This window comes from Lactuca virosa, chromosome 1, assembly GCF_052849685.1.
Source record: "Lactuca virosa cultivar CGN04683 chromosome 1, Lactuca_virosa_CGN04683_v6, whole genome shotgun sequence".
NCBI classification, from domain to species: domain Eukaryota; kingdom Viridiplantae; phylum Streptophyta; class Magnoliopsida; order Asterales; family Asteraceae; genus Lactuca; species Lactuca virosa.
In genome coordinates this window covers 278,273-288,759 of record NC_136426.1, presented here as the reverse complement: position 1 = coordinate 288,759, position 10,487 = coordinate 278,273, and the positions used below count along the sequence as shown (strand labels likewise).

The following is a 10,487-nucleotide window of genomic DNA, read 5'->3' as shown; positions in this document are numbered from 1 at the left end:
CTCCCCATGACCCTCTGACAGACCTCACCCCAACAGATTGGGGTCCTACACTTCCTCCCGTAAAGCATCTCGAAGGCAGGCCGGTCTATGCTGGAGTGGTAAATGTTGTTAGGTCCTTGGTTCGACCTCCTAATGAGAATTGAGGTCCTTGCGAGGGCGTCTCATCCCTAAGACTTTTTTGCTCTGTATGGATTGCCCTGTGGTTCCTCGAGTGCCAGCCGCAGAGAGGAATCCCATCAACTAGGGTGCTATTGGCCACTAACCACTCGCTCGCCGGACGCTCGGGCTCCGCGTTTCAAGTTCGTTATCCTAACTGTATCCTCTGCTCCACCGGGAGCCTAACCCCTTCTTCTATCTTATCTACTGCCTTGCTCCCTGGGGCAAATTTATGAGATCTAAATAGGGTCATCCATTGGATGTGGTGTCTAAGCCTATTTCTTTCAAATTTTAGCTCTCATGTTTGGAGGAATGTTTTCCCTCATGTTAGTACCATTCTGGGCAACTCTCATTGGGTGGTAGGTGCTGCTAACATCAGCTTTAGCATGGCTAACTGGGGTGCTGGTGCTTTTTCTGTGCAGAATGTGGATCTTAAGACTCCTTTTAGAGAACTTATTCAATCTGCTGATTTTTCTACCTTAGTTCTGCCTAGCTTATCCACAGAGGCTCAATCTATTTTGTAAGATATCTCTCTAGATTCTGACATCCCAGATAGACTAGTTTGGCATCATTCCCCTTCAGGTCTTTTCTCCTCTGCTTCCTATTGGCATTTTTCCAGAATTCATGGCCATAAAAGTCCTTGGTTGTCTCTATTATGGAACCAGTGGCTTCCTCCTAAGATGGGTTTATTCTCTTCTTCTGGAGATTCCTCAGGAATGCTCTTCCTATGGATGATAGGCTCAGATACATGGGCTTTCAAATGCCTTATAAATTGAATTTCTGCATTAGAAGTCAACACGATTCTTTACATCATTTGTTTTGTCAAGGTGAACTGCCTCTCAGGTTTGGTCTTATTTGAAACGCGCTAGCGTGCTACGGCTTACGCAGTTGATCGGATCAGATAGCTCTTCGGGCAACCAACCAAACCCGGCACATCAAATTCCATTCCGATCAAGAACTTGGAGGTATGGCTGAGTGGCTTAACGCATTGGTTTGCTAAATCGACATACAAGAAGATTGTATCATGGGTTCAAATCCCATTTCCTCCGGAACAGAAGTGAAACGGGCGGGCGAAATGACGTGAGAGAAAGAACCTCTTGGTGAAGTCCAGCCCCCCAGAATAGCACTACTTAGTGACTAGGAGCAGAGAGACCTTTGCGCGTTCTTTTTGTTTGATCGGCCTATCTTCTTTCTATAAGCAAGCTCCCTCCGGCTGTCCAGGGACTGGACGGCTCTTGGTTCTTGATCATGTTGGGGGATTAGGCGGCAGTTGAAAGAGCTGCTCGAAAGCTTGGCGAAGAAGCGAAAAAGGCCTATCTATTCTCTTTTTTTTAGTACAAGGGCTTTTTACTAGTCAAGTGGTAAGGTAGGGCGCTATTCGATGAATAAAACATATTTTAGGAAAGTGGTTCAGGTAGCTCAGCTGGTTAGAGCAAAGGACTGAAAATCCTTGTGTCAGTGGTTCGAATCCACCTCTAAGCGGGCCAAGGGTCCAAAGGCCAGGAGCGAGCCGGATTTTGAAATTCGAGTGCAAGAGTCAGCCAAAAAATGTGAGCGCTCCTGCACTATACGACTTTTTTGCGTCGCCCTATCTTGCTGGAGGCAGATTTCGAAAAAAAAAAGTTGTTTCTTAGGTCCTCGCGTCCCTGTGCCCAAAAGGATGGGTGAGTTCGGTTTGAGTGTTCATTGATCGGGTGGATCTATATGCTCCGGGGCGGTGAGACGAGGCGAAAATTCCGCTAATGGAAGATACATATCCCAACTGCCACCGAAATCCAACATGCATGCTCAAAGCATGTCCTCGAGAGTCTTAATCTTCCTCTCGCTCTGTCCATTCGTCTGAGGGTGGAAAGCGGTGCTGAAGTGGAGACGAGAACCCATCTCGTCGTGAAACCGCTTCCAAAATCTGGAAGTAAAATGGACATCTCGGTCCGACACTACTGAGACAGGCACTCCATGTAGTGCCACCACCTCTCACACGTAAATCTCGGCCAACTTCTCGGCTGAGATGCTCTCTTGGATCGGTATAAAGTGGGCGCTCTTGGTCAACCGATCTACGATGACCAATATCGAATCGACCCCACGTGCGGTCCTGGGAAGCTTAGTGATAAAGTCCATAGTAATGTCCTCCCACTTCCACACAGGGATGTCTAACGGCTGCATCTTGCCATGCGGCCTCTGGTGCTCCACCTTGACCTTCTTGCACGCCAGGCATCTCTCCACGTACCAAGGTACGTCCCGCTTCATGCAAGGCCACCAGTAATTGGGTCGGAGATCTCTGTACATCTTCGACGCCCCCGGATGGATGGAGAATTTGGACTTGTGGGCCTCATCCATCAATACCTACCGTACTTCGCCCCAGTACGGTACCCAGACCCTTCCATGCAGGGTCAACAACCCTCGACTGTCATAATCAAACGAGGCCACCGACCACAACCCTTTCGCACTTCTGACGCTTCTCCTTCAGGCCCTCAACCTGCTCCTCTCTAATCTGCTCCAATAGTGGAGTAATCATTGTCATCCTCAGACAAATGTATCGAATCGGGACCGCTACCGCCTTGAGGCTCCGGGCGTCGGCCACTACGTTGGCCTTGCCCGGGTGATAAAGGATCTCACAATCGTAGTCCTTCACCACATCTAACCACTGGCGCTGCCTCATGTTCAGATTCGGCTGATCCATTAGGTACCTCAAACTCTTGTGGTCCGTGTAAATGGTACATCGGACCCCATAGAGGTAATGTCGCCAAATCTTGAGGGCAAACACCACTGCCCCCAGCTCTAAATCGTGCGTCAGATAGTTAGCCTCGTGAGGCTTCAACTGTATCGAGGCATAAGCTATCACATGACCTCGTTTCATCAGCACTGCTCCCATGTATGTGATCTATGCATCACAGTAGACTACAAAGTCATCTACACCTTCTGGCAGAAATAGAATCGGTGCCTCGCACAATCGCTGTCTGAGCGTCTCAAAGGCTGCCTGCTGCTCAGGTCCCCAGCAAAAAACCACCGACTTCTTGGTCATTCGGGTCAACGGAACTGCAATCTTGGAGAAGTCCTAGATAAATCTCCTGTAATACCCTGTCAGACCCAAGAAACTCCAAATCTCAGATGGAGACCTCGGAATCTCCCACTGCATCATGACCTCTATCTTGGCCGGATCGACCAGAATACCCTTCTGGTTAACAAGATGCCCAAGGAACTGCTCCTCGCACAACCAGAACTCACATATGGAGAACTTCGCATATAGTCTCTCCCTCCTTAGTGTCTCCAGCACCTCCCTCAGGTTCTCCTCATGCTGCTCCTGAGTCTTGGAGTAAACCAAGATGTCATCAATGAATACTATTACAGACCGATCGAGCATCGGCCTGCACGCGTGGTTCATGAGGTCCATGAATGCGGCTGGGGCATTGGTGAGCCTAAACGGCATCACCACAAACTCATAATGCCCATAGCGAGTCGTAAAAGTTGTCTTCTACATGTTATCATCCGTGACTCGCATCTGGTGATATCCTGACCGTAGATCAATCTTGGAGAACCAAGATGCTCCCTGCAGCTGATCAAACAAATCATCTATCCTCAGAAGTGGGTAATGGTTCTTCACCGTTACCTTGTTCAGCTCCCGGTGATCGATACACATGTGATGTGACACGTCCTTCTTTTTCACAAATAGGATCGGGGCTCCCCATAGTGAACTGCTCGACCTAATGAAACCCTTTTCTAGCAGCTCCTGCAGCTGCGTAGACAACTCTTGCATCTCGGGAGGAGCCAACCGATATGGTGCCTTGGCTATCGGAGCCGCACCAGGGACCAGGTCAATCCGAAACTCAACCTGTCTCCCTGGAGGTATCCCAGGTAAATCCTCTGGAAACACGTCCGGGTACTCTCGCACTACCGATACATCATCCACCGTCGCCTTACCCTTATCACGAGTATCCATGACATAAGCGACGTATCTTGCGCAACCGTGTTGAATGTGGCGCCTCGCTCTCACTGCTGAACAGAAAGTCGGTCTGTGCTGTGGCCTCGCACCCTGGATCACTAACTCTCCCCCACTAGGAGTGTGAACCCTAACCAGCTGCAGCTCGCAGTCTATCACTGCCCCATTAGGGCTCAACCAATCCATACCCACTATAACCTTATTCCCTCGTAGAGGAATAGGAACCAGTTCTACTGAAAACTGCTGATCAAATAACTGAAGTGTACATCCTCTGTGAACCCTCGTGACCCTGACGCCTGACGGTCCTGTCATCTGCTATCTCTACATCCAGTGGACAACCTAGCTCCACTGGAGCTCCTACAAACCGTCTGCTGAGCGTGAGCGACAAAAAAGATCGGGTGGCACCCGAATCGAACAGTACTAAAGCTGATTTACCGTTCACAAGGAACGATCCTATAATAAAACATGCAAACATAAGCAACAAACAATATCAATAAAGAGATGAGAGAAAGATACATACCCGTCACCACGTCAGGAGCTGCTCGTGCCTCCTCTGCAGTAAGCTGAAAAGCCCTGCTCCGCGCCGTAGGCGCCTCAGCCCGGCCTTGATGGCCATCTGTAATCCTCAACGTGGCAGGAGAAGGCGTTGCCACCTTCCCTGCTGCTGCTAAACTCGGGCATTGGGACCGCTTGTGTCCCCTCTAATTGCACTGAAAGCAAATCAGATCTGATGCTATCGTGGTGGTGGTAGTGGCTGTGCAATCCCGGCTCATATGACCAGTTCGGCCGCACTTGTAGCAGCCCGAACTCCCCGCCTTGCACGTCCCCTCGTGCATCCTGCCGCATTTGCCACAACGGTCGTGGCTCTGTTGGCTCCGAGATCTGTGATCTGATACCTTGGGCTTCTTGCCCGAACTCCCTGGCTGAACCCCCTCTGGTTTCCTCTTCCACACCTTCTCTAAATCCAACTCCCTCTCTCGAGCCCTATCAATCATGTCCTCCAGCGTCTTGCAGCTGGAGCGGCTCACAAATTGTCTAATGTCACTCCTCAGCATCTCATGGTATCTGGCTTTCTTCATCTCCTCGTCCGCCACATACTGCGGAACAAGTAAGGCTCTCTCTCTAAACTTGGCGGTAATCTCCGCCACTGTTTCCGTCGTCTGCTAGAGATCCTGGAACTCCCTAGCAAGTTGTTGCACCTCAATAATAGGTTCGAACTCGGCCCTGAACCTGGTCGTGAAGTCACCCCAGGTCATCGCATCCAACACTACATCATCACCAATGGCTCTCCCAACCTTCTCCCACCAGTCACGTGCCATGTCCTTCAGAAGACAGGACGCAAGCCTAACCTTGTCCCCCTCGGGACATCTGCGGGTGCGGAATGCGTTGGCGACATCCGCCAACCATCTGGTACTCGCAATGGGGTCCCGAGCCCCATGGTAGTCGGGAGCTCCACAAGCTCTGAACTTCCTGAAAGTCAATGTGCGCAATCCCATCATGGCCGCTATCTCAGTGCGGAAAGAGCTCGACTTCTCATCCAGAAGCTCTAAGATACCCTCCTTGACCGATCCAAAAATCATAGGAGTCTGGTCTAGTATGTTGCGCGTAATCTACGAAGAGATGAACTCCCTGGTCTGCTCATCTAACTGCTCGGCTCCAGAGCCTGAACCAGATCCCTCTCCTAAAGTGCCCGTCGGCCTAGGACGTGGAACCACCATACTGAAAATACACCATAATAAGCGTCAAAATACTCATCAAATCTCGAGGGATCTAACATGCTACAAGTTTCCTGGATTCATCTCCGCTTTTCTTGATTCGAGTACTGATCCTCTGCTTTCAGTAGTACGGTCCCATACTACCTTCCACATCTATCCGTACTTTCCTCAAGAATTGCCTCGAGTCCACCAAGTCCCTTCTACTACTACTACTGTTGATCTCATACTAAACTCTTCCTAGGCTTGCCCTAGGGTAATCACCAACCTACTCTCCGCTATCAGCTGCATAAGAAGTCCCTACTACCTCCCCCTAACTAGCTCATAAATATTATTACATATTACTAAGACTAGATAATTCTTCGAATGAGAGATCCTACCCTACAACGGTTGGACTCAGACAAGAGCTGCGCAATAGGGCTAGACCTAACCTTCTGAAATTATTTAATCCTCGCAATATGTAAAGTAACATATTCATTTACTAGTTAGTAAAAGATAACTAAGACTCCTAAAAGCACAAAGCAAGCAGCATTCGAGCATCGAGTAAACATAATCAAGCATATCTCTATCAGGATGTCACTGACTAATCTGTACTAGCTTGCAGTTCATAAAGCTGAGATACATATAACAGGCACATAAGGCATCCTTCCTAGATCCTTAGTCCTAAACTAACATGCAATTCTCATAAAGCTGATACACATATGATAGGCACATAAGGCATCCTTCCTAGATCCTTAATCCTAAACTAGCATGCAATTCTCATAAAGCTGGTACACATACAATAGGCACATAAGGCATCCTTCCTAGATCCTTAGTCCTAATCTAGCATGCTATTCTCATGAAGTTGATAATCATAACATAACATAAACTTGTATGGGTAATTTGGGAGTACTTACTTGAGCTCGGCTGGTCGCATGCACCACACCCTTTTCTCTTTTCAAAATTCTTTTCTTTTTCTCGAAGTTCCTTTTTATAAAAACGATTTTCTTTTGAAAATTTTCATATCAATTCCTTAGTTTGAGTTCAGACACACCCGAGAGTGCCCAAATCCCTCAAACCAAGGCTCTGATACCAACTTGAAACAACCCAAAAATACAGTCCAAAAATTTCGTTTTCAAAGTTATTATAAAACCATAAACCATCCATAATCATAGAGAAAAACCATGTATGATGTATCTCAAAACATCATATCAATTATAGTGACAAAAACATGTGATAAAAATATCAGAGTAATCTCCCAGGCCATAAAGATTGTGGTGTGTGCCATGCTATCAACCCGAGCCCTTCCCTTTGTTAGCTGAAGTACCATAAACCAAAACTGAAACTGTAAGCACGAAGCTTAGTGAGCTCCCCCAAACTACCACATACCATACACATAACATATAACAAATAACATAACTCTGGGACTACTCCTAACTGCATCAGGATGAACCCGACATCGGCTTACCAGGCATCGGACTCCTGCCCGGCATCGGGCTCACCCCGACATCAGACTACGTCTAGCATCGGGCTCACCCTGGCATCGGGCTTACCCCGAAACATACACAACATAACATATATCATAACATATAAACTGCATCGGGCTTACCCCGGCATCGGGCTCAAGCCCGGAACACATAACTGACAACATATAAATTAACATGCATCGGGCTTGCCCCGGAACACATAACATATAACAGATAAGCTAACATACATCGGGCATGCCTCGGAACACATAAGACATAACATGCATGAATCACAAAGACATCAAGCATACATATACTCTTCTCGGGACCGCCCCGACATCAGACCGAAGTCCGAAACTACTAACATCTAAATGGGTCGGCATTGTGGCCTTAGACCCGTTCCTACTGGAGAGAAACTCACCTCTCAATCTGGCTGCTAAAAACTTGTGCAAGGTAACTCTGTCTGCTGCTCCACTACACTCCGACTATTATGACCAAATAACACTTAGTCAAAAACTGAGAATCCCACTAAGGGTAAAATGACCATTTTACCCCTGCTCTAACTTTGGGCCATATCCAAGACCCAATTTCAACTAATCCTTATAAGTCCACTCATGGCGCACTAAGGCCCACTAATGGCCCAATTTTCTAAATTGGGCCCGACTTCTCAAATGGGCCTTTCCTCACAAGCCCAACAAGTCCTTGGGTCTTTGACTGACTTTTGAAGGCCGATCTCCACCCAACTACTGCTATATCCAAGGCCTGCCCAAACCGAGGCCCAATAACATAAAGCCCACTATCTGAGCGTACGCTGAGCGTACCCTTCTATACGTTGCGCGTACTGCTTGAATGGCTTGTACGCTGTGCGTACTCTCCTGTTAAGCCATTTTCTCCAAAACTTATTAATCCCTTAAGACACTACGTCCAAACTACAGATATGAGTCCAATACTTCATCCTAACCCATAAAGTCGATATCTTGATGGCTGGCAACCCACCAAATGGACCCAACTCTAAAAATAACAATAAACTTCCAAGGAAATGGCTAGATCTCATGCATGGCTACATAAAAGCTCCAAAGCTTGCAACTTTACTGCTTAAGGGACACTTTGAGCTTCAATGGTGGCAACCCTAAGCTCAAAAACGAAGTTGCATGAGCAAGATCCAATCTTTGGACCTAAAAAGGTCCAAAGCTTCAAAACCCTAGATCTATACTTCTAAGAGGAAATGTAGGAGCTTTATACCTCCTTTGGGTGCCAAAAGACGAGCTTGTTCCAGATCCTTGACCTCAAGATACTCAAGTGCTTCTCCTCCAACTTCTCTTCACTTCTTCCAAGCCTTTCTTCACAAGAATGAACTCAAAAAGGTCAAGCACACACAACAATGGAGTATGAGGCGAACTAGGGTTTTTTTTAGGGCGAGGGACTTGTTAGGAGGCTAGAGGGGAGGCTATAATGGGGTATTTATATGTCTTAAACCCTAAAAATTAGGGTTTGGCATCTGCCCGCGTACGTTGGGCGTACCTCGTGGTACGTTGTGTGTACGCCCCCGAGTCCCTCAAATCCAATGTGCCACTACGCCCCGCGTACGCCAGTTTACGCCCAACGTACGGCTTATGGGCAACCCAACTTCTTGGCCCATTTTTGCTAAGGTCCACCCCTAAAGGTCCATTTTCCAAGTGTTAGCCCAAAGCTAATATTAAATTACATAATCTAAATGATACCTCAGGAGACGGATGTTACACCACCCCATAGTATTACAACACTTCTATACTACCTGCTAATTAATGCTACGGGCCACCCCGCAGTCTTACCACATTTCTCATACTATCTGATCACTGGTGAATGCTACGGCTATCCTGTATTCTGACAACACCTTCCACACCGACTGACTGCTAGTAGATGCTACGACTAACCCACAATCTTACAACACTTTCCACACTGACTGGCTGCTAGTGAATGCTATGGCTAACCCGCAGTCTTACAACACTTTCCACACTTACTGGCTGCTAGTGAATGCTACGGCTAACCCGCAGTCTTACAACACTTTCCACACTGACCGGATGGTAGTGAATGCTATGGCTAACCCGCAGTCTTACAACACTTTCCACACTGATTGGCTGCTAGTGAATGCTACGGCTAACCCGCAGTCTTACAACACTTTCCACACTGATTGGCTGCTAGTGAATGTTACGAATAACCCGCAGTCTTACAATACTTTCCCAAAGTCAAACATGCGCACACAACCTAATGATCCAGCTGAACTCCTGTCCTGACCGAAATTCTCTACCGGATTTCCTAACACCGGTCATCAAACATTCCGAGGACGCGATCTCATCATTGACAAGTTTTCCAAACTTCCAATTCACACTACACCCAATCCATACATCCGCTTGATCCGTTCTTCCCCCTGACAAGGATTCAAAACTCATCCTGGTTTCACAACCGCTTCTGCTTCTAAATCCCTGGACGATTCTCCCCCACTTGGATTCTACTAAGTCTTCATAGTACTTGATAACTAAAGGATTCCCATTCCCTCACTCTTACGGGCTAAACACCCCAGTTACCAATACTACTCCTGGCTAGTGATCGACACTAGCCCACTTCGAAAGATCGCACAATTATTGAAAACTAGATGAACGCTTTCTGAATCTCTCTACCGATGACCCCATATGCTCGATCTGACGTCCCACTCAAACCTTAAGTTCCAATTAACCAATGCTCCTAGCAACCTTTTCAGTGATAGGACACTTCCCTTGATGCTTCCAAAAGCCATCCCGGACACCAAGACTTAAACTACCGAACACTGACGATGGTAGGTAACCACCCCGCAGATCCTTACAACAGACTTTCACATGATTCTCCTGAACTGATCTCGGCCGTAGTATAACACAGACAACAAGTATAATCTAACATGCAATCATTCATCGGGCTTGCTCCGACATCGGACCTTGGTCCGGAATAACATAACATGCATATAAACCTTCCTCGGGCACCGCCCGACATCGGACCCTAGTCCTGAATCATACTACCGACTCATGTAAGACTCACAAAGACCTCTAGCATACTAACATACCTCGTGCCTCGTCCGGGATCGGATCGTAATCCGGAACATATATCATAAAAACGCCTAGGGCTAACCCCCGGGTCTTCCTACTATACACAAACATAATGGGCCGGCATTGTGGCCGTAGACCCATGCACATAGTGAGGAGACTCACCTCGTACTGCTGAAATCCC

General features: G+C 47.5%; 1 non-coding gene across 1 annotated transcript; it reads left to right on the top strand.

The window, feature by feature from the left end:
- Positions 1–1,564: 1,564 nt before the first annotated feature.
- On the top strand, positions 1,565–1,638 carry TRNAF-GAA (transfer RNA phenylalanine (anticodon GAA)). The gene has a single exon. It is a non-coding gene; the product is annotated as a tRNA-Phe (tRNA).
- Positions 1,639–10,487: the final 8,849 nt, after the last annotated feature.